The sequence below is a fragment of the Zootoca vivipara genome, chromosome Z1, assembly GCF_965207765.1.
Source record: "Zootoca vivipara chromosome Z1, rZooViv2.hap1.1, whole genome shotgun sequence".
Lineage (NCBI taxonomy): Eukaryota > Metazoa > Chordata > Lepidosauria > Squamata > Lacertidae > Zootoca > Zootoca vivipara.
This window is the reverse complement of record NC_142583.1, coordinates 38060888-38086111: the sequence shown is the minus strand read 5'-3', so window position 1 is coordinate 38086111 and position 25224 is coordinate 38060888. Positions and strand designations below refer to the sequence as shown.

The 25224-nt window shown below is 42.8% G+C and overlaps 1 long non-coding RNA gene across 2 annotated transcripts; it reads right to left on the bottom strand.

The window, feature by feature from the left end:
• Window positions 1–736: 736 nt before the first annotated feature.
• Window positions 737–24944, bottom strand: LOC148687344 (uncharacterized). 2 transcript variants are annotated; one of them, XR_015947725.1, is made up of 4 exons: window positions 24801–24944; window positions 6699–8496; window positions 4549–4661; window positions 737–2018 (listed from the first exon to the last, which is right to left on the bottom strand). It is a non-coding gene; the product is annotated as an uncharacterized LOC148687344 (long non-coding RNA). The 2 variants fall into 2 exon arrangements; XR_015947724.1 differs by lacking the exon at window positions 24801–24944 and having other exon boundaries at window positions 744–2018; window positions 6699–21534.
• Between the last annotated feature and the right edge of the window lie 280 nt (window positions 24945–25224).

Genomic DNA, 25224 nt, shown 5'->3' with positions numbered 1-25224 from the left:
TGCTGCTCTGGTTCGGCAGAAGCAGCTTTGTCATGCTGGCCACATGACCTGGAAGCTGTACACCGGCTCCCTCGGCCAATAACGCGAGATGAGCGCCGAAACCCCAGAGTCAGTCACGACTGGACCTAATGGTAGGGGTCCCTTTACCTTTAAAGAGAGTTTCTAAGTGCAATTGAAGCCTCCCCATGACCAGGAACCATGTGTCGTCAGGCTTCTTCCTTTTTACTTGGAGGCATTCATCTGAATGCATTTAGAAGCTCTCCAGACCTTTGCACTGCTCATGAGAAGTTTAGAAGTGAAGCCAGTGGGAATAGGGACACTGGGAGTGGGTGAGGCAGTACACATGCCCTCATCCCAGGGCATTGATTTTAACACAAATGATGCAACATCTGAATAGAGCTCTTCTAGGAATCTTCTGGGATGTGGGTGGCGCTGTGGTCTAAACCACTGAGCCTAGGGCTTGCCGATCGGAAGTCGGTGGTTCGAATCCCCGCAACAGGGTGAGCTCCCGTTGCTCGGTCCCTGCTCCTTTCCACTTAGCAGTTAGGAAGCACGTCAAGTGCAAGTAGATAAATAGGTACCGCTTTGGCGGGAAGGTAAACGGCGTTTCCATGTGCTGCTCTGGTTCGTCAGAAGTGGCTTAGTCATGCTGGCCACATGACCCAGAAGCTGTCTGCGGACAAACGCCGGCTCCCTCGTCCAGTAAAGTGAGATGAACCCCAGAGTCGTCTGCAACTGGACTTAACAATCAGGGGTCCCTTTAGGAACCTTCTGGGGAAGAGATCGAGCTAGGGTAATAGGTTATGACTCTGCTATCTTCCAATTGTTGATTGTAACCAAGGCCAACAAGGCATTTAGATGCAGTGGGTAAAGTTCTTCAGAATATATGTTGACCAGTTTGATTAATCAGAAGTTAGGTTTGTCGACAAACACAAGGAACTGCATTCAAGGAAACAGAGGTTGTTGTTTTTTAATTACAATGTTATTTTAATTACATAATTACAGTTATGAAAATACATACAAAAACCTTAATATTAAAACATCCTATATTTAAACCCAAATATGTATAGCATAGAAAATATGCAATAATTGAAATTTTCAACTGTAGCAATGAGTCAGACTTATATCAATGAAAATAATATATACAGTTTAAAATTACATTCATATGTCAGATTCCAGTGATTTATGAACAAGCCTATCTGCTGTACATTGTCTTTTAAATCTCTTACAATATGTAAGATTTTTTACGTCGTCACAATCCAAACTTGCTCATATCAGGATGATTTTTCAAATATAGAAAAGCTTCTAATTTTCACCTGAGTTGATAAAGTACACAGATAACTAATATCTTACACAGTACTGGAAGATCAATAATATCAGGCAATCGATTTGTATTTTGAAATGAAAATTCTCTGCCCTCCAGAAGATGCAGAATAAAAGCCCAATTGAACCCAGTTGAAGAGCCTTAACATAATAGTTAATTGCACATTTATAGTCCACTTGTAAAATTTATGCAATGGTGTGACTGCTTCAGGTCACAAGGTGGGGTGAAACAAAGATTTACCAATCGTAGCAGGACACACTTTTTCCCCTTAAAAAGGAAGACAAATTAGGGCTTGGGTGAAAGAAAAGTTAACCAGTCATAGCAAAATGTATTGTTGACCCTTAAGAAGGAAGCAGGGTTGTAAGAAACAAAGGTCAGATGGAGGGTTACAAATTATATATAATTTCTACACTTTAACTTCTTGCATTCCTGACTCTTCATCAGGGCCGTCTTAAGCATATCTGGCGCCGTGGTGCGAAGATCCCTCCGCACCCCCGCCCCGTTTCCCAGGGCCCGCCACGCAGCTGCCGCGGGCACTGCAGTGCGGCACCCCCCTGGCGGCCCGACGCGCTGCACCACCCAGCCTTGCCGTAGGGCCGGCCCTGCTCTTCATGATATGTTCACAGGCAGGGAAAAGCTTCTCATCTACAGAATGTCAATGGAGAAAGCTAAGATGCTCCAGAAACCTGGGAGTCTGTGTGGGGTTTAAAAACAAATCTGCTGTTTATTTTGAACAGCACTCATCCACTCTTAACAGTATTAACAATTAATTTTTACATAGCATTTTACAAAAAAAATATCACTGCATCAAAAATTTCATACTATAAATGGATTCCCATTCCTTTCAGCTGGGATCTGCATTCATTTGCTGTCTCTAATGCCTTTACTCTTGACCTTTTTCACCGCAGAGCAAAGAGCAAATTGCAAAATGAGGACACAGGGAGAGAGACAAACTGTGTTCCATTAAAGAGAGAAAGTGTGTGGGGGGGTTAACATTCGTTTGCTTAAAAAGCCTTGACCCTGAAAAATAGGATAGGATCTGAGAGTGGAATCCATTTCACTCTTCCTTGGACAAACTCTGGTGTAATTCCTTCAAGGTAGCCCAAGGATGGTACCCAACTCCTCCACACCCTTAGCCAGGGGTCAGCAACCTTTTTCAGCCACTGTCCCTCAGACCTTGGGAGGGGGGGGGCGGACTATATTTTGAAAAGGAAAAAAAAATGAACGAATTTCTATGCCACGCAAATAACCCAGAGATGCATTTTAAATAAAAGGACACATTCTACTCATGTAAAAACACGCTGATTCCCAGACCGTCCGCAGGCCAGATTTAGAAGGTGATTGGGCTGGATGCTGCCCCCGGGCCTTAGGTTGCTTACCCCTGCCCTAAGCAGAACCACTCAAAGTAACAATTGCTGGAGAGGGTGTGGGGAGTTAGGCATGTTTATTTTTTCCATATGTGGTGGGCATGTCCAGTGATCAAAGAATATTTGGGGAAATATATTTCTTGAAATCCAGCCAATCCTTGGACAGAATTTGATGCCTGACCAACTCATGGCATTGCTTTCTAAATTTGTTGACGAGGGTAAGATTATTATTATTATTATTATTTAAAAAAATACCTGTTAAGCTCTTTCTTTGCAGCAACATGCATTGTGGTGGCTCATAACTGGAAGCAGATTAATGAAAACTTGACTGAGCTATGCCCAGGTTTGGCATGGATGGAATAATGGGGGGGGGGAGTTAAAATCCAACAGTGATACATTCTATGCAGAATGGTTGTGACCTCCGGGTATATGTCAAATAAAAAGAATGATGGGAGCCCTCCCTTAGCACATGCTTCTACCATATTGCCCTTATCTTGTCTGATTACATAACATGCCCTTAATACAGCTATTTTTTTGTTTATTCACCATAGCATACTGAAACATTTTTACTGAAAAAAAACCCTTCTTCCATTTGCTTAAATTAAATTAAATTAAATTAAATTAAATGGTTTGCTTGGTTTCATTATTACAAGTATATGTAAGCTCTGTATTCCTTTATTTATCTTGTCTTGATGTACTTATTTAATTTTGATGGCATGTTGCTGTATATGTCATTTCTTTCTGTACTGAAAATTCCAGTAAAAACATTTAAAATAATAATAATATTAAAAGCATGGCTTAGAAACCTGTTTAATATGGCAAGGAAAACAAAATGTTTCAGCTTTATTTCATTTTTGTGTATGAAATATTAATATTGAGTTAATAGTTCTGAGCTTCCCTTTCCAGAAAGGATCTATTAGAATTGTTAAAAAGTGCAGTGATGGGTAACAAAACTGGAAAAACGATTGCCAGAGCACTGAGGGCAACTGTCTTTATAGATTAAAGTGGCCAAGTAGCCGTCATTGACAATCTACTGAGGTCAGATCAACAGGTGCTGTTTGCTGTTCCTTCCGTGTGTCAGTTTAGATTGTGGCTGCTATTACCAGGGCTTCACTGCACAGCTTCCTTAGCAGGAATAGCCCTAACATTAGGCAGAGTGGGGCATCTGACTCAGGTGGCAGCTGATACAAAACAGCAGCAGTCCCGCCACAATTCTACCTGAGTTATAGAAAGTACCGTGCTTTGCGGGTATGGTGGAGGATGTTGTTCCATTACCACTATTGAAGAAAGATTCAACAGCCAGTTTGGTCAGATTCTGAAGAAGAAGAAGAAGAAGAAGAAGAAGAAGAAGAAGAAGAAGAAGAGGAGGAGGAGGAGGAGGAGGAGGAGGAGGAGGAGGAGGAGGAGGAGGAGGAGGAGGAGGAGGAGGAGGAGAAGAATCGTATTTTCCTTTGCTCCAGGCAGAAAAAAATGTATTCTTCCTTAAGTTGCAAAACGTCCTAGCAGAGGAGGTTGAGAAGTCAACATTTCAAAAAGGATGTAAACATGTATATTTCTCAATAATTAGTGCTTTGATTTGTTGTTAACTGCTGTAACTTGTTAGGGAAAAAATGTGTATAATTCGTTTATACAGCAAAAATACTGCAGATTGCTGTTAACAGTTTAGAATTGACATGAACTTGCTCCTAAAGATGCTTCTCAAAAATCTCCTTTGCCATTATTTAAAATAAAAATGCTATCCACAAGTCCACTGGGTGCTCAAATATTCTCTGAATATTAATTGTCAGTATTTTAGGCATCCAATGGTTTTTTTTATTTCAGTGTTTGATATACAGCAAGCTGATATTTTCTCCATACCTGGGAGTTGATCTATAACAGCATAGCATTTCGTATTCATCAATCTTGACAGCAGACATGCAGCAGTGTCGTCGTGGGTTTCAAACTTCTCCATTTCAGGAAAATATTCCACACTGAAGTTTGTCAAAATCAAAATAGTCAAGAAATGCCAACGAGTCCAAAGCAATAGAATGTCTAATCCTGAGCTGAAAGCATCACATTCAAAATCTGTATTTGGCGCTGAAATTTCTAACTCAAAATTGTGAAAAGCAAAGCGGGGAAATGGCTGAACTTCAAGTATTTGTGGGTTCTTGTGTCAGTTCCACTTGAAATGATTACTAGGATAAAGAAGAGGTTCCGGTTTCCGCCTGCAGGAATGGCGGACCTGTTTTCCATCTCTCTGACCTTCGTAAGGAATTTGGCGGTTGCTAGGGGAGTAAATGGCAACCCCCTACCCTCTCCGGGGGTTACGGAGAGGGGCCGCTGGCCCGCGATGCCCCCAGACCCACTCCGACTGTTTTTGGAGTGGGGGGAGCTTGGGCTGAGCACTTACGAGGGCCAGGACTCCCGGACGCTAATCTGCATGGCGGGGATTTCCATGGTTAAAGAAGATAATTAGGCTTAAATCTATGGACATACTTCAGAAGGAGGGGAAGAAGCGCTGTTTACTGCTGAGAAATTTATGCTGCTGAGGGAGAGGAGTCAAAGATTGTACTGCATCTGGAAGAAGGATTGATGGGGACGGAGCGATAAGGGAAGTGAGTTTTTATTTTTTTTTCCTTCATATTGTTGCCTCGTACCTTCCCGGACGCGATGTCCTGGCTTGTTTGGAGTGAAAGAGAAGCAAAAGACTGTGTGAGTTGAACTTTATAACTGTTGTTACTGAGCATATTTTTTAAAGATGTGGAGTTGCCGATGAGAAAAGCCTCCCCCTAGTCGGGCGGAAGGAGTTCTGGACGCGCTCGGAGGATTTATGAGCTGTGACGCACTTTAAATTGGAGCAGCGACCTGAAGCTAAGTTCAGCTATAGGGCAAGGAGATCCATTAATTTACCAAGAGTTTATGGTTTGATGTTTGGGTCTCCTGCCTGAAAAAGCTGTAAATTCTATAATGATCGTGAATCTTCATGGCTATGAGAGAAAACGAAAGTGATTTGAGCTTTTTGAGATGGCGCTGCTTCGGGCTGCTTCGACGCAACAGGGAGCTCCATTAAGAAGATTTATGGGGAGGCTGGACTGATTAACTCACACAGGAGAAAGAACATCTGTGAAACTTTGTTTGATATTTATCTCAGCGGCTGGGAAACAATCGGATGAAAGTGGAAAACATCTATGTGACTGTAAGGGGAAGATCTGGATTATTATGAACTTGGAGGACGATTTGAACTTTAGAAAAAAGACGGCAGTGGACCGTTGCGAGGAATTCCCAATTTCTTGAAGCATGGGAACCCAAATAAAAAATTCTTTAGATGATTTGGCATAACATTCGGTTTGATTGATATATATATGTGTATAATTTGAAATATTGAATGTGATATAATTGGTTTTAATTGGAAAATTAATAAAAATATTTTTTTTTTAAAAAAGAAATGATTACTAGGATAAGACCATCCCACAGTCATCTGAATTAGTATAGTATTAGTATTAGTATCCAGGCTACTTAAAAGGCTCCTCAGGTGTGTTGGAGCCTTCTGTGAGATCCCAAGCCTCTTCCTTAGATGCCATCATGGTCTCAGTTAGACTGACTCCTGACACCCACAGTGATGCCCAGTAAATAAATCTGAACATGTCCCCCATTTTAAAAGCCAGAGTTATTGCTGGCACTGTGAAAATACCTCACCAAGTTTCAATTAAGGAATCATTTTCTCTATCAGAATTGTTATCATTGCTTTAATTTTGTACTGATTTGTTCCTACTTGTTTTGTAGGGTTTTTTGTGATGCATGGAGAATAATCAGTATTTTTTCAGGTTTTGTTATGGGTTTTAGACGCTCTTATTGACAATTTAATCCCAAGAAGACAACATTACAGGAAATATTAGTAGCCTGTTACCTATGCGCATGATTTTTCTCAATTGCTTCACTATTACATTAAATATAATCTAATATACTATTCTGTATTTCTCCACAGTTATTTTCAAATACACATTTTGGAATATAGTAACAATACTCACATTAGTCAGGAAACCAGGAATAATCTTTGTTCTTCTACCATATAAAGATCTTCTGAAACTTTTACAGAATTACTTAGTAAAGACCAATAGTGACATCTAGTGGCCATTAGGAGCACATCTACAAACTGCAAACAAATGTGCATTGTAATATAACTTGAAACAAAATAATTGCAGTGCTCAGGTGCATAAATAATGGGACATGAACAGAAGAACACACAGTTTTGTTGCATTTGGCATAATATTTTAAAATAATCCCCATGATTCGTACCCAAATGAGGTTAAGAATCTTGAAATGAAGCACATCTCCATAGGATCATGGGGCACAAGCCTGTTAGACCAAGGAGCCCACAGATTAGGGACGTTGGTAAAATGTGAGAAGGAAGACAATTTTATAGACGTGATGAGAGACAAATACTTAGGGCTGTCTATCAGCTGAGGAGAGAAGCAGTTGATAGATATACTCTCATTGCCTTTCTTTAAAAAGGTTTTGCCTTTCCCCCTGTGTTTAATTTGTTCTTCCAGTTTCCAGAGGCAGAGGTGGTATAGTCACACAGGGGTGTGGGAGACTATACAGTACATGAGAATAACCTTATTAATGTTTTACATTTTGTTCATTTGTACATGACTGCGAAGCATAATAAACAGTTCATAACAAAACGACATCTATGACCTTGCTTGCACTAACAGGACTACTGCAGCACATAGAATGTATTTTGTGTGTGTGCTGTACTTGTTCTTTTTAAGGAGAGGCAAGCCATCTTGACTTATTCTGTGCCCAGTGTATCTTTGGACCAAACTACACATTGCATTAATGATGTGGTTTGGAGCTGCTGTCCCCAAGGCAAGTATGCATGGGGGCCCTGATCCAGATCAGAACCACAACATGGATCGAGAGGTTAAAGCCCACAGCATCCAAGCCGGCGTCCCAACCTGTTTGTAAAGAGAAAATATTGCACTTACATGATTAACAGAATGTGTAGTTTGGCCCTGTGCTGTTGGAAGCTGTCCTGGGGATATTACCTATGAATAGAATCTCTCCTTAGGAGGATTGATGCTTCTATTGCACAGAGCGAGGCAGAGCTACATAGCAGATCTCACACTAATACAGTGGTACCTTGGTTTAAGTACACAATTGGTTCCGGAAGTCTTTACTTAACCTGAAGTGTACTTAACCTGAAGCGAACTTTCCCATTGAAAGTAATGGAAAGTGGATTAATCCGTTGCAGACGGGTCCGCGGAGTACTTAAACTGAAAGTACTCAAACCGAGGCGTACTTAAACCGAGGTATGACTGTACATGACTTTCTGTGTGTGACAGCACTCACAGGTATGAAGTACCACCCCCTCTTTCCCCGCTACTTATGGCAGTCATTTTGCGCTAGCACCTATTACACTTTCTGCATATAGGAGTTCCAGCATCTCGTTTTTTGTACCAATCCCCCAACACACACACACACACACACACACACACACACACACACACACAAGACAGACAGACAGACTCGAGCAAAGTTTCACAATATGTACGTACTTGGATTCTATGCTATCACAAAACAAACTCCAATAAGCTAACAAGCTTTTCCTAACTTTATTTTACCTGTATTATAGGAAACTGAAGGTGATTCTGTGTTCTCATTGGCACTGTATTGACCAGCTGTTCATCCAATGCATTAATTACATCCTCTGTTTTGCATACGGCTTCCCCATTTTATTTTAAAAACAGAAGTGTTAATCGGGGGGCATGGGGTGTGTATAGCAGAGAAAGTAGAAATGTTTCTGGCATAAGTCAAGGTTTTAGCCTGCAGGCAAAACATGAAATAGCTGTTAAAAGTGAGGGGACCAAAAAAAAAAAAGAAAGTTGGTAAGAACAACCATCCCAGGAACCTCTGCTAATAAGCACCATTTGTCCTCCTGTGACATGTCCTGTAACTAATAGCACATGACAAAGTGTGTGTTATGGGCTTTAAAACTGGAAAATGAGGAACATCCTTGTTGGAAGGCTAAGTGATTTTAGTATATGAGTGAATTCATGATGAAATCATACATGGGTCTAAATCAGAGATGGAGAACCTGTTTCATCACACGTAGCTCCCTAGAATACCAGGGGCATCACGGGCCCCACAACACCAGAGACTGCACTCAGGGCCATCCTGTCAATAGCCTTCCTCACCTCACCGTTCCACAGTGCAGAAAGAGGATCACTGAAAGGATGATCTGCTAACGTGCTATTGATGTCCAACACTTGGACTAAAATGAAATTATATTTGTCTCTGTGTCTTTTAAAATTACTTCTAAAACAGAGCTAGCCATTTTTTTTGGGGGGGGGCGGTCCTGGTCCCTTGGCAGGATGTAGTAGAATGCCCAAAAAGGCCAATTCCCAGGAAAATAGTAAGTCACAGAAGCAGAAAAGCAACTGAGTTTTTCATTGGAATCGGTGGAAAACAACAGATTGGAAATGAAAAGCTAATATATATATGAATCAAAATGAACCTGGTTTTTAAAAACTAAAATATGAAGCAACTGAGGCTTTCATTCTTAAAATGAATGGAAGAAACAAGTGTACTTTTTCCAGCATATGTATATTGTCAATTTTCTATTGCCTCTGGAGACCAAAACCTAACTTGTTTACTCACATACATTCTTAGATCTATAGATCATATCAGCAGTACTGGCTATAATTGTCTCTAGCATCTTAATTTTTTTGATTATTAGCACGGTCATCCCAAATCCTGTTTTGTCCTCCAGCCCATGCATAGGAAATGCTGGGGGGGGCAACTGAGAAATGTTGGGAGTTTTATTTTTGGGGAGTTAATTTCAAAAACTACAAATCCCACCATTCTCTCGCTCCCCCCCCCTCTTATAGGGGGGGGGGTGTCACAAAGTTGTAGTTTACTGTTCAGAGTGCTTCCTGGTTTTGCCATAATACTACTTCTGTTTGGCTCAAATAAATTTCACAAGATCCTATTACAATCAAAAATATTAAGCATAGTACCACATTTATCCCGAGCATTTAAAACAGAGGTTCCCAAACTGTGACCACCAGTTTTCCATGAGCTTCATCCAGGTGGTCCACAACGTGTCTGTGAAGAACGGCAGGAGCAGTGACCAGTGAATCATCTTGATTATTAATTTCATGTTGTAATTATTATTATAATTTAGATATAAATGAAAGTTTTAAGACAATAGAATACAATGCAAGGAAGAAAAGAAGCAATGAAAATACAATGAAAAACCACGCAGCATTTAGCAATAAGTGGTCCATCATGAATATCAGGAATTTTTCAATGGTCCATAGGGGAAGAAAGTTTGGGAAACTGCCGGTCTAACATAGAGGCAGTGGCTGAATTGTGTGGGGTGGGAGGGTTATGTTCTGGAGCAGGGGTCAGCAAACTTTTTCAGCAGGGGGCCGGTCCACTGTCCCTCAGACCTTGTGGGGGCCGGACTATATTTTGAAAAAAAAAATGAATGAATTCCTATGCCCCACAAATAACCCAGAGATGCATTTTAAATAAAAGGACACACTCTACTTATGTAAAAACATGCTGATTCCCGGACTGTCCGTGGGCCAGATTTAGAAGGCGATTGGGCCGCATCCGGGCCCGGGCCTTAGTTTGGGGACCCGTTCTGGAGGTTCTCCATGCAATCAAAGGGGCAGGGGGGCAGAGCTACTGCAGTTGCCATTCCTGAAATCACACAGCTCCGCCCTGTCCCACCCTGACACCCAGGTCTGCTAACCAAAAACCTACATGTAGGCTCCCCTCGGAGTAGGAACTTTCACATACAATGCATAAAGGCAGCTACTGACTTCACGCTATAGTTCATTTTGGAATTCGCTTCCTGTTGCATCCTCTTTATCAAGGGCATGTTAGGCTGATTGAGTGAAAGTGTCTCCCTTTCTTAAATGATTTGTTTACTACCATTTGCCAGGCAAGAGTTTCCCACAATCTCTCACTTTCTCTTCATGCAATTTCGCCAGCATTCCAGATATAATATAAGGGGTTGACAAAAACAAACAGCCATACAAAAACTAGGCGCTTAGCCAGACATTTTAAACTTTGAACTCTGCTAAAAGGGTAAATGTTTCACACAGCACAGCTTCTCCCTCCTTCCTCTATTCCTCAAGCTACGCAGTTTTGTCAAGAAACGGACTAATTAATGTCCTGGATGGAACAATTTCAGCAATAAATGGTATTCCTGGAAAGCTTGGGTTAGAATAACTCTGATTAGTATAACTTCTAATTAGTATAACGTCTAATTAAAAACAACCCAAAGTTTCTGCTTCAGGAGTAGCCAACACAGGCCACACTAACACGAAACAGTCAGCTCCCGGGGGGGGGGGGAGTGTGATCAGAGGAATCCATTAAATTCTGAGCCAGCGCCACTGCTGTTGTGTGATGGCATCAAGGCAGGGCCGAGGATGTCTCAATGGAACTACCATGTGTTGGGCAGTGGCTGGGGTCAGAATTGCTTCCTAAACCTTGCCTTGCGTGGATATTCCAGTCAAAATTCTCAGCCCCATTTTTTCTTACTTTTGACATTTTAAATCTTTAATGAGCTTGCTTACCCAACTGGGAAAATCTGTAAGTCAAGTAAGTATTTCTCAGATGTATAATCAGCTATTTATTTATTTAATGAATTTCTCCCTGGCCTTTTTGAGAAAGCTTCTCCACAAAGAAGCCACAACAATATTAGAATATATAGTAATGAAATACTAATTCCATTAACACAAAAATCAGCAGCCAGCATGATGCAAAATAAACCTTCAGATGGCAATTGACTTAGAATCTCAATTGATAATATTTGTACATTATACAGTAATGGACAATAATGGCAAATTCTGTATGTCTGAGCCTCTGAATACTCAGCAACTACAGAGACAGGTGTTAAATACATTGTGTAAATAGATACAAATGGCATGTAATTCTTTATTACTGTTGCAACAGCGAAGTGGGTTTGTGTCACTTTTTCAAAAAACAGAAGCACTTGGAATTGTAGACACAGGTGGTGATTCTTCTCCTGCAAATTGTTTCTTTTAGGAAGCACAAAAGAAGAAACTTGTTTCAACAACATTCCTCCAGAAACCGAACATTCTAATGCCATGTTTTTGCAGAAGAACAAAGACGTTTGCTCTGTGCAAAGACATTTGCCCTGAAGTGCCTCATTCTGCATTGTTTGGGCTGCATAAATGCTTGCTGTGTTTTTTTTTTCCTAAAAGGCTTTACTGCCTGTTTGAATCTCATATGCTTCAAATGGGTTGTGGTTACCCTACAAAAATGCAGGAAGGCTGAGCAGTGGTGCTAAGGAGTGTCATTCAGCCAACTGACACTTTTCCTTCCTGGCTTCTCTACGAGAGCAAAACTGAGATCAAGGAGGAGAAAGCAGACAGCCAGGAGTCCTGGACCACCCTTTGAAGTTGTTTTAAGTAAGAAGACAGGAGGGCTTGACAGAATCAAGCCAGGTTGGTGTTCTATTTGCCCATTGGACCAGCCCCCCCCCGGTTCTAGGCACCCCACAATATTATGTGTGTTTCCATCAGTATCTCCACAATCAAAGCCAGGTGATACAGGGACCAAAGTAGGCAACATCAGGCACCCGCTCCGATTAATCACATTTACAAAGGAAAGAGCAGTCACTAACGTAGACTTGCTTCTAATGCAAATAGAAGATGGGGGACCATTCCAGATTTAAACCACGGGGGGCGAAGGGTTAAAGTGCCCCTTTCATGTAACATGCCTGGTCCCAATCCAAAGCAGGGCCTCTTGAGCCTGCTTTTAACTTTAAAAGGAGCCACTCAAATCTAGTTCAATCCTAGCTTGAGTGTTCTAGTGGGTTTTGTTTTGATGTCCTTCCAAGAGATAAAGACTCATAACTTTCACAGCCTTTCCTTCTGAAATATCAAAAGAGCCATCCAAGCTCAAAGCAGATCAAAGTTGTCTTGTCTTCCAATATAATCCAAAGGCATTTTCAACAGGAGGGATTCATCAAGTTTCCTTTATGTTTAAGGAAGACTGAACACAGGAAAAACAGAAATGGCATGATTACATGCTGATAAATCATATCCACCAACAAACAGGAGGCACAATAGTTGTGAGCCAACTTTGCAGAGATACATAGCTGTAGTAAGTACATAGAGTGATGACAGCAGAACAACATGTGCTTAAAATCAGCCACATATATCCTTTCAGCAGGACCAGCCTGAAATACTTTGCTGCATGAGGGTGAAGGACAAAACGCTGCCGCTCCTATTTGAGATGAATCTTATTTCACCACTAGCAACAGACCAGCATCTTCTGCTATGCATGAGGGTAGCAGCTTACTTGGGATATGTAGAGCAGATCACAGGGAACACCCCATCTCTCAGCATCTACCACCTGAGATAGCTGCCCCACTCTGTCAAATAGTAGGGATGGCCCTGTCTAGGTTTATGCCTGGGCAAGCCATTTTTCACTTGATTTATGCCACTTATGTGCTTCACACTTTGAACCCAACGTACCTCACTCCCCTCCTCTGCCACAGCACAGTCTAGATCTGAATCACGGGAGAGCATGGCTATTTTTTTGTAAAGAGAAACAACAAGGAAGGGGAGTCAGATGCTGGTTAAAGTTGCATCCATAGCTGCCAAGTTTTCCCTTTTCTCGCGAGGAAGCCTATTCAGCATAAGGAAAAATCCCTTTTAAAAAGGGATAACTTGGCAGCTATGGTTGCATCTGGTTTAGCAAAAAAAAACCTACCAAGGGACAGGCATTGCAATCCCACAAGCCTTTGCAAGTGCAATCCCAGGAGCTTTTCCACTGACCTTTGAAGCCTGTGCACAGTTGGAGTTTGGGCAAAGAGGTTTGGAGGGAGTGATTGTGGTGGAATATGGTGGGTTTTTGTTTTCTAAGGTTTCCCCCCCCCAATGGTTTCCAGAGGTTTAGAGGATGCTTGCAGGCATTTTCAAACGTGTTCCCAAGATACACAGTTTTATTTAAATGCACGGTGCCTTGGAACATAGCCCCCGCATAAATGGGAAGTTCCCTGTAAGCTGTTGAGGAGGGTAAGGGAGGCGCCTTGTTTTGTCTGTGGGAGAATGAAGAGAGCTATCTATCACACAAGGAGGCACACAGTTAAACTTCCAGTAAAGAACTCTGCCATGGTGTAGGTGCATATATAACCTGATATACACAATCAGATGAACTGGCTGGGGCTGATGGGAGTTGTAGTCCAAAATACGCAAAGGGCACCAGGTTGTCAAAGACTGTTAGAGAGTGAAGTTCTATATGAGGTGCAGCCATTTGTGTGAAACTGGAGATTATCTATATTTCCCTGCAAATGACTCTACCTAATATAGAACAGACAGCCTTCACCACCCTGGTGCCTTCAACATGCTTTGGAATACAACTCCCATGAGCCCCAGCCAGCTGGAAGATGGTGAAGGCTGAAGTGTAAATACTGCAGAAATGTCCATTGTTTCTGTGCTGGATGTCATCTATAAAGCACTGGAAAGCTTCACAGATCTGACATAAACACTTAGCGGGATGCCTAAGTATTTATCATGTTCTTTAAATTTTTATATTCCAGCCTTAAGGAGCAAACCAGTGACGAGCCTTGGCTAGGCTACATCACACTTTCCAATTAATATGGATCAGGTATGTGAAAGGTGAGCCACCTGGGATGTTATAATCCCTGAATAGCCCCAGGAAGTCTAGAATATGCCAGAGGGGAAAGATACCTATATACGGATGACCTAAGGAAACCTGTAGAAATGTCTTACTGAGAAATAGGTATGTACATTTCTTTTGGATTATACTATCTGACTGTATAAATGCACTTAAATCATGTGCATTTTCTACGCATTCATAAAGACCTTGTTCTTTTTGACAAGCTCACCACAAATTTGGGTTCTCTTGATGGCTCCTCTGCCAGGCAGTTTTCCTGCACAGGGAAAACTGAGTCCAGCTATTTAAAGCCTAACTTTCAATTTAACATTCCAAGCATTGATTAATTCTCACTTTTATTAGACCCTGTAATTGAAGGAGATATGGCCCATCCCAAATTAACATCAGACACAGATCAGTGATGTACAAAGGCAGAGCTGTTCCTCTTGGTGTAAGTTGAAGGCTGGAAATCCTATCTCTGCATTTTTGGCCAGTGTTTTTCCTCTTTCATTGCAGCATGTCATAATCCAGAGATTAGGACATGATGAAATTCAGCAGCCATCAGACAAAATGATTCCGTGGGTAGCAGAACCTTTGGGGAGAACTGATTTTGGCTGATAAATATAAAGAACTCCAGCTCAGTCTCCGGGTAAAATGAGATTGATAAATGAAACGTCTGCAGTGCACAGTGCTCACTTCCTGTCAGAGAAACACCACACTCCCCATTGCTTGTATTGTGATATGTCTGACTATGTTTAGCAGCATTTGCCAGCAGGCTGCCTATCAGGAGGACCAAATCTGCCATTTAACACATTGGGTGTTCTGTCAGCACAAAATGCTGAAGCCGTTAATTGGCCTAGCCCAGACTGCTAATGTTCGAATCAAACATAAATCTAAGTAACTTAAATGAATTCAGACTGTCATGTCTACTAGACTTGCAAAAAAAAAAAAAAACACCAGTGGTTTTTTAAAAAAAAATAAAAAGGAGTTCAAATGACTCCAAACCAAACCACTACAAGCATGACCCTCTTCCTAGAGTTTTCTTTCATGGTGTGTATTTAGATTCATTTCTAAAACTTATTAAACTGATAACAGATTCAGTTGTGATATAATTATGAAGTCCACTAATGAACCAGATAAACCAAATTTTGCTCACGTTTTGAAAATACTGCATTTTTTACAAAAATTAGCAAAAGATGACCAGCTAATGATAATATGATCCCACTTTTGTCTTTTGTTTTATATAATTTGTCTTATATAATCCCATTCTTTTTAACCAATCTTTCATTTGGGAGATGACACTATCTTCAATAGCATTGTTATATGAAACCCTTTTGGGATTTGCAGACAGTGCGTATATGAATGTATGTCAAGGGGTCCCCCCCACTACCACTCTGTTGTTTTTGGACACAGAATCAGTTCAACGGGGTAAAACTAAAACAGAGCCCCACATAACTTAATGAGCCTTGAAGATATATTCACGTATACATACTACACCCCATAATTTAGAATGTTGTACTAATTATCCATCCTGTTCAAGTCTTCTGGGGACAATCTACCCATTATCTAAGAGAAGGGGAACATTTCAATGAAAAGTTTCTACATCTAAGCTGGCACAAATGATCTAGCCTGGCACTGATCATGATCACCAATAAATTATTTCAGTGGTTGGAAGGAACTCTTTAGTTGTTGGTGAAGCTATAACAAATAGACCGACAATGTGGCACCATTTGTATAAAGGGCAGAAGTTAGGACTACATTCATAGCTACAGTGGTAAAACTCCCATAATCCTTTATAGTATCTTTCCCCCTCCTGCTACAAAAATGTGTGTGTAGCTAATGCTGATTGAATCTTGGTGAATGCCAGCTAATTGAGAAGAATGAGCTTTTAACTATACTTGGAAAGTACTTTTTTGAGTTATTGTTTGCATTTACCATTTATTAAGTTTGCATACCACCCTTCACCCGAAGATCACAGGGCACCTCACAGAATAAAAATGCAAAATGACAACACAAAACGCACAATAAAACAAAAATAAACTAATAACCTCACTCCTACAAACACATATAAAGGGCCATAGAATGTTTAATCAGCCCAGGGCCTGGTAATATAGAGAAACGTTTTTGCCTGGCACCTAAAGATATTTAATGAAGGTACTGGGCAAGCCTCCCTGGGCAAAGCATTCCACAAATAGGGAGCCACCACAGAAAAGGCCCAGTCTGGTGTTACCCACCCTCGAGACCTCTTGTGCAGAGGGCACACAAAGGACCTCAGATTATGAGCGCTGGATCCGGGTTGGTTCATATGGGGAGAGACAGTCCTTGAGTTAAAGAGCAATGCATCTTTATTTGTGTAAAGTTCCTTCCCACTTAGGAGGCTGAATGGATTTAGAAGTCCCCTTCAGATCTTCCTTCTTATACTGTAGCTCAGTGGTATAGAATCTGCCTTGCATTCAAAAGGTTGCAGGTTCAATTCCCAGCATCTCCAGACTCCCACCTAAAACCCTTGACAGCTGCAGCCAATCAGTGTGTAGACGATACTGAGCTAGATGGATCAATGGTCTGACTCAGTATAAGGCCACTTCCTATGTTCATCCTATAATTTACCTTACATTTCTTATATTAATAGGGAAAGAGAAACACCACATTTCAGAGATAATCTAAGACTACAAATAACCAGAAAATTATACCAACAAATGGAACACTGAAGAGTACATCTTCAAAGCATCTTCAGACATTTTGCTGTCTGAGGCAGAGCAACAAGTTATGCCCCGTCCCTTTTCCAAGTCAAGGGTGCATAAACCTAAGGCAAGTTTTTTTTGCACCAAAGGCAGAAAATTCCACAAGTGTCTGTCCCCATTTCCTGCAGTGCAGTATCAATATAATAACAACAAATTAAACCATTAGCAATTTTCTGCCCTTCCCTGGTGCCCCAAATCTATTGTCTGAGGCCACTGTTTCACTCTGTCTCATGGTAGGGCCGGCCCCGAAAAAGCACAGTCTTAGATTGTTAGGGAAATCTGGGTGCATTTTTTTCAGAAAGCGTCCATTCACAATTTATTTTGTTATTATTACTGTTTTCATTTAAACTGCAGGGGATTCATTTCCACAGTGTGATGGTTGCGGAAGACAAATAAAAGTGGAACTGTAAGCAGGTTAAGTTACTGGCTTCAGATTACTGAAATAGCAGGCAAGTTTACTGCAAAAGAGACATCACCGCCTCATTTAAAAGGGGGGGGGGGAGGAAGAAAACCCAGATGGCTCCCTGCCCCATATTTAAAGTTTTGAAAGAGCTTGGCAGATGCTTCCTGAGGCTGTAGATTCCTTATTTGGAAATAAAATGGTTCACAGAAAGAATAGGGGAGGGGGGGAGGGAACATCTTCTGAGAAGACTCAGACCTTGATAAGTTTGAGTTGTCCAGTGTCCTAGCTAGAGGGGAACATGGTGATATGAGAGCTGATGCTGCAGTGAAGAAGTCAGAAATTATTGAATGTTTGGCACTAGGTGTTTGCTTCCTCTGAAGTTAAGAGGACTCACCATTTTATAAGTGCCTGCACCTCCCCAGTCCCATTTACTGGGACTGCATGGAGCAGGTAAAAACCGCAATGGGAGCAATTTTTCATAGTTTTCTCAGTAACAAACTATTAAACTATGGCCCTTGAAATATACTGCATGCTCTTTATTGCAGCTTGTGAAACAGTGAATGAAATGCCCCCCAAACCTCAGGCTTTTATATACATTATTTACACAATGACTCCTGTCTGATTGGCTGATTCTGCTTCCCTCCTGGAGCCTGATTGGTCTTTTCCTGCAGGCCAATCAGTTGTTGCATTCTACGATCCTACCAGCCTAATAGGCTGATTAACTTCTTCCTGGCGCCTGATTGGTCTTCTCCTGCAAGCCAATCAGTTGTTGCATTCTAGGATCCTACTTGCCTATTGTTCTAGGATCCAAGCTTAGTACATAACACCCCTGTATTTTGTTCTTTCAAGGTAGTTTTTAGTTCCACAAAAATGGGGACTTGCAAGTTAAGTCATGGCAGCCAGGGAAGGTACGATCTGTGTAGGAGTGCTGGTAAGGAAGAGCAGTAAGCTGCACAAGCACAGCTCAAGCTGCTAGACATGCTTGTTCATTGAGATAATTCATGAAGATTCCATATTCAAAGTAGCTGGTCCAGAAGTCCAGAAGACTTACAGCTGGCTTTCTGCAACTTTGGGGGTGTTTTTAAAATATAGTGCAAATACCAATTCTCAAAAGCCTTCTATCAAGCATAGCACATGCAACATTGCATCATAATTAACTTACTAATTTGCCTAGACCCACACAGATAATAGTGGCACGAAAGCTACATATTTAGAATTGTGTCCAGTTAGATTTGGAGGTGCCCAAGGACCCTTACTTCACATCCAGTTAGATGTTATGATAGGCATCCTTATAGGGTGGCTGCGACTCCTATTTGGGCAATAAAAGGGTTTTGTGATATTTATGCATTAATCAAGGTACCACCTGCTCATCCAAGTGCTTGCCCATTCAAACAAACACACGAGCCCTATTCAGACGACAGTTAGGTAAAACCAATGGAGAAAGGTGGCAAATGTGTCTTACAATCTGTTTGCATGTACTGTAAGACTCTTTACAGACTGGGGACCAACACCTGAAGTCCGTGGGACTGGAGCCAGCAGTGTAATCCCATATCCTTCCCCATATCCATCTTGCTTTTATCTGAACTGCTGTCTAAAATAGGACTAATAAGCAATCAGGAAGCTTCATGAACTTTGCACAGTGTTTTCCATTAGACACTTTTGTTATACTGTAGTGTGATTTAGTGGAAGTAAAGACCAGTGAAACTAGACTGGCAGTTGAATCAAACCTCAACACTGGTTGACAGGCCAGCTTCCTCCACTTTATCTTAGGGCAACAGATACAGTCCTGTCCTCCAACACCAAACTGCCATTCCTCAATACTCCAACATCTGCCACCCAAGGCAGCTGTCTCACATACCCAGTGGTAGGGCCAGCCCTGTTGAAATTTGAGTAAGGACAAATCTAGAACCCTGGTAGTTGTTCATTGAGTTATTCTAAATAAACAATCTTTTGCAATGAGGCTATACAATATTTCCTAGGATTGGGCCATTAAAGCAAACAGGCGTTAATCCAAAATACTGTGAAAGAATGCAATAGAAACAAGCTAATTACATCATGCGTTGCTTGTTGTTGTTTGTGATCTCAAATGGTGTCTAAAAAAGGACAGCTTCTCTCCCATTCTGCCCAGGGTTATTCTGGGTTATTATTATTATTAATCACTGCATAGGATAAAATAGCAACTATAAAAGCAAAATAAATCACAAAAGACAAGTGCAAGGAGTCCTCACAAGAAGATATGAGGCTCCAGTCCTCTCAAACTGTGGAGTTGTAATTAAATCCCTAGATACACCGAAAAGAGTAAGGAATGTGGACTTTAATTGCAGAGGCTTTTAAAGCAGAGTTTTTACTTTTAGAAAGTCACAGCATGGTACAGCTGAAGATCTTAATAGAAAGAAAGATGAAAGGTAGAGGAGTTTCAGTTTTAGAACTTCTGCTTTATAAGATGCTGTGCTTTAACTGTCAGCCTCCACAATTGTGCCTTTTTTTGTTCTGTTTTTCTTCTTGGATTAGGGTTTTTTCAAAAAGAAAGATGGACATACCATAGTTATGCTAATCATGAGTGGAAAACACGCAGTGAAATGACAGGATAGGATTAATTTCATTTCTTTATTACATTTCAGACCCCGCCCCGTGTTATCGTCACCACAACCTGAGGTAGGTTAGGCTGAGAAATGGCACTTGACCTACAGTCACTCAGAGAGCATCATCATCATTATTAATTACATTTACCGTGTTTCTCATATTATAAGACACGTCTTATATTTATTTTTTCCTCAAAAAAAAAAACACACCATGGCTTATTTTCAAGGGATGTCTTATTTTTTAATTAAGTATGGTAAACCATGCATAAATATTGTACTTTTGCACCAAGCAAAAGCACACTGAGGGGGAGCAATTGCATGCAATTAAAGCTTGCATTAAACATGCACAAAGTGAAAGTTTTCTGAGATCAAAAGCAGCAGAACAGAGCCCAAACAAGCATGATAAAAGCATGCTTTTCACAAACTTTTCCTGCATCACAGAATAGCATTACATGCATACTGTGCAAGCTCAATGTTTTCAGCCCAACAAGCCTTGAACTTCGCGCACCACGGCTCCTGCCAGCAGGGCCGTCTTAAGCCTTTCTGGCGCCTTGGTTCAAGGATCCCTCCAGCGCCCCACGCCAGCTTGGGACTTCCATTTTCACTCTCGGACCCTGCACCGAGTGCCTGCATCTTCATCTGCTGCAATTGCAGGCAGCAGCTCGTCAGGTGCAGCCCCCCCCCTTTTCCCTTTGGTTAACAGCCTTCTCGTAAGGCGCAGCGGGCAAGATCCCACACACACCCAAAAAGGGAGGCAAAACCAGAAAACAGAAACCCTGGCCGGCTGCTCGGGCAGCTGAATGCTCAGCACGGCCGCCTTGCCTTGGCTGGGATCCACCTCAAACCACCTTTTCCGCTCACCCTCAAAATCGCCTTGGTTTCGGGAAGGGAGGGGGGAAACTACGGCCACCAGGGAGACCTTCTCAGCGACCCACTCTGATCAGGGGAAAAGACAGAGATGGGGAAGCGCGCAGGCGAAAGGAAGAGATCGCCCAGCAGGGGAGAAGACACAGACACACACACACACACACACACACAGAGAGAGAGAGAGAGAGAGAGAGAGAGAGAGAGAGAGAGAGAGAGAGAGAGAGAGAGAGAGAGAGAGAAAGAGAGAAGCAGACTTGGCCTGTGGTGTTAAGTCCCTTATTACTGTATGTTGTTGTTGCTGCTACTGCTATCGCTTCCGCCACCGGCCCCAATCCAAGCTGCCTGGGGAATGTCTCTCCCCCACCATCACTACAAAAAACCGTGCGTGCACACCTCCCCACTTTCTTCTTGGGTTGTTGGAAAACAGTCGCGATCTCTCCCCCCCCCCCCGTGATTTCCGTTTCACTCCCACCACCAGCCTCCCTGCTCCTCTCCAGTGAAAACAGATAACCCCGGCACAACCTTGTGCCTCTTTTCTTTTCTCGCAGCCCCACCACTCCTCCTCCTCCTCCTCCTCCTCCTCCTCCTCCTCCTCCTCCTCCTCCTCCTCCTCCTCCTCCTCCTCTATCATCACCTCCATTTCCTTGGGCTCTCTTCTCTTTCTCTCTCCCCCCTCCTCATCCCATGGCTCCATGTGTCCCCAAGGAGCTCCCGGGTCAAGCTAGCAGGAGGCAGAGAGGGGTGAGGCAGGTGGCCCCCACACTTTTTTGTGCTTGTTGTGCTGCCAGGGCAGGGAACACTCAGCATGGCCAGCAGGGTGGGCGGGCGGAAGCGGGCGCCTTCCCGGGGATGGAGCTCTCCTCCTCTTCTTGCAGAACCAGCAAGACGCCTGCCTAGAGTGGCACCACGCGCCTGCTGCCACTCTAGGCAATAGTCTCGCTGGTTCTGCAAGAAGAGGAGGAAGCTTTTGCCGCCTTGCATGGAGCTCCTGGCTGCCGCGCTCAGCTGGACACCAGCCATTACGTGCCCAGTCTTAGAAAAGCACAGTCTTAGATTGTTAGGGAAATCTGGGTGCATTTTTTTCAGAAAGCGTCCATTCACAATTTATTTTGTTATTATTACTGTTTTCATTTAAACTGCAGGGGATTCATTTCCACAGTGTGATGGTTGCGGAAGACAAATAAAAGTGGAACTGTAAGCAGGTTAAGTTACTGGCTTCAGATTACTGAAATAGCAGGCAAGTTTACTGCAAAAGAGACATCACCGCCTCATTTAAAAGGGGGGGGGGAGGAAGAAAACCCAGATGGCTCCCTGCCCCATATTTAAAGTTTTGAAAGAGCTTGGCAGATGCTTCCTGAGGCTGTAGATTCCTTATTTGGAAATAAAATGGTTCACAGAAAGAATAGGGGAGGGGGGGAGGGAACATCTTCTGAGAAGACTCAGACCTTGATAAGTTTGAGTTGTCCAGTGTCCTAGCTAGAGGGGAACATGGTGATATGAGAGCTGATGCTGCAGTGAAGAAGTCAGAAATTATTGAATGTTTGGCACTAGGTGTTTGCTTCCTCTGAAGTTAAGAGGACTCACCATTTTATAAGTGCCTGCACCTCCCCAGTCCCATTTACTGGGACTGCATGGAGCAGGTAAAAACCGCAATGGGAGCAATTTTTCATAGTTTTCTCAGTAACAAACTATTAAACTATGGCCCTTGAAATATACTGCATGCTCTTTATTGCAGCTTGTGAAACAGTGAATGAAATGCCCCCCAAACCTCAGGCTTTTATATACATTATTTACACAATGACTCCTGTCTGATTGGCTGATTCTGCTTCCCTCCTGGAGCCTGATTGGTCTTTTCCTGCAGGCCAATCAGTTGTTGCATTCTACGATCCTACCAGCCTAATAGGCTGATTAACTTCTTCCTGGCGCCTGATTGGTCTTCTCCTGCAAGCCAATCAGTTGTTGCATTCTAGGATCCTACTTGCCTATTGTTCTAGGATCCAAGCTTAGTACATAACACCCCTGTATTTTGTTCTTTCAAGGTAGTTTTTAGTTCCACAAAAATGGGGACTTGCAAGTTAAGTCATGGCAGCCAGGGAAGGTACGATCTGTGTAGGAGTGCTGGTAAGGAAGAGCAGTAAGCTGCACAAGCACAGCTCAAGCTGCTAGACATGCTTGTTCATTGAGATAATTCATGAAGATTCCATATTCAAAGTAGCTGGTCCAGAAGTCCAGAAGACTTACAGCTGGCTTTCTGCAACTTTGGGGGTGTATGTTGTTGTTGCTGCTACTGCTATCGCTTCCGCCACCGGCCCCAATCCAAGCTGCCTGGGGAATGTCTCTCCCCCACCATCACTACAAAAAACCGTGCGTGCACACCTCCCCACTTTCTTCTTGGGTTGTTGGAAAACAGTCGCGATCTCTCCCCCCCCCCCCGTGATTTCCGTTTCACTCCCACCACCAGCCTCCCTGCTCCTCTCCAGTGAAAACAGATAACCCCGGCACAACCTTGTGCCTCTTTTCTTTTCTCGCAGCCCCACCACTCCTCCTCCTCCTCCTCCTCCTCCTCCTCCTCCTCCTCCTCCTCCTCCTCCTCCTCTATCATCACCTCCATTTCCTTGGGCTCTCTTCTCTTTCTCTCTCCCCCCTCCTCATCCCATGGCTCCATGTGTCCCCAAGGAGCTCCCGGGTCAAGCTAGCAGGAGGCAGAGAGGGGTGAGGCAGGTGGCCCCCACACTTTTTAGTGCTTGTTGTGCTGCCAGGGCAGGGAACACTCAGCATGGCCAGCAGGGTGGGCGGGCGGAAGCGGGCGCCTTCCCGGGGATGGAGCTCTCCTCCTCTTCTTGCAGAACCAGCAAGACGCCTGCCTAGAGTGGCACCACGCGCCTGCTGCCACTCTAGGCAATAGTCTCGCTGGTTCTGCAAGAAGAGGAGGAAGCTTTTGCCGCCTTGCATGGAGCTCCTGGCTGCCGCGCTCAGCTGGACACCAGCTATTACGTGCCCCTTTGGCGCCCTTTTGGTGCAGCTGCCTGCCAGCTGCCGGGGCTTTTCGCGGCTTGAGCTGTGGGTCCAGCCGGGTGTGCTGCAGCTCTTGCCGGCTCCCACTCGGACGGAGCTGCACGTGGCAGCAGCATCCGGTTCTGAGAAGACATCTTCCTTTTCCTCCCACCACAAGCCGGTACGGCTTATTTTCAAGGTATGCCTTATATTTCACCAACCCTTGGAAATCCTGCCATGCCTTATTTTGTAGGGATGCCTTAAAATATGAGAAACACGGTATATACCGCTCTTCATCTGTAGATCTCTGGGTGGTTCACAACATAAAAATACAAAATAAAAACACTGCCGCAACTTATAATCAATTGGCCCAACTGTTGCAACAAGAAATGGATGGGACGGAATCTGAAGTCAGGGCTACCTGTGCTTTGTTGTTTGTAACAGATTCCGTTATAAAAAGGGAAAGTGTCCTCTTTGCAAATTAACATCACACAGAGCAACTAACACAGGTTGTAAACTGTCCTACTTAAGTGGTCACAATGAAATACAGCAGAAGTTTGTATGTTAGAAACATAAAGAGGGGGAAAGCAATGACTAAATCATTGAAGGAGTTAATTATTCCAGCACTTTGCAGGAAAATGAACACCAATAATCAAAATGTGCTGCCTGTCTGCTAAAGATATTGTGTAAAAAAGGCTCCCAAAATATAAGAGAACCATACAAACTGGATCTCCAGTTTCACTAGGCATGACATCAGTTTCTTCCTGAAAACAACAGAATCCTTTCCATATTCTCATTGAAACAATATGCCAGCATAAAAGGGCCTCTTCTCGCCAAAGCCATCGCTTGGAGCAAAATGCTAATTAAAAGCAAGCCTACCTTTCTTTTCCATATGCCCAGCCCAGCTTTGCTCTTGAATCAAACCACTTGTATTTACTTGTTGTGTAAAGTGTTTTGTTTCAGTGTGGTTGTCTGGTACTTTTTATCCTTTTTCTTTTACTTTGAAAGCTTAGGTAATGTTTTGGGGAAATATGTACCAAAATGGTTAAGACGCGAGTCAGAAAGTTATGTTTTTCATCACTCCCAGAGACCGGAAAAAAGAAGTCTGGCTTCACTCACTGACAGTAAGTGGGTGCAAATCCAAAAAAAGTTAGGCTTGCTTGAAATCCTTCTAAGCAGAAATCTGGCACTGAGAAAGTAATATGTGATTTCAAATAATGAAATGGATATGCACCTAACTTTCTATCCGCAGGGGGCCCACAGCCATGATCCAAAAGCTACCTGGGCTCCATATTCCACATGG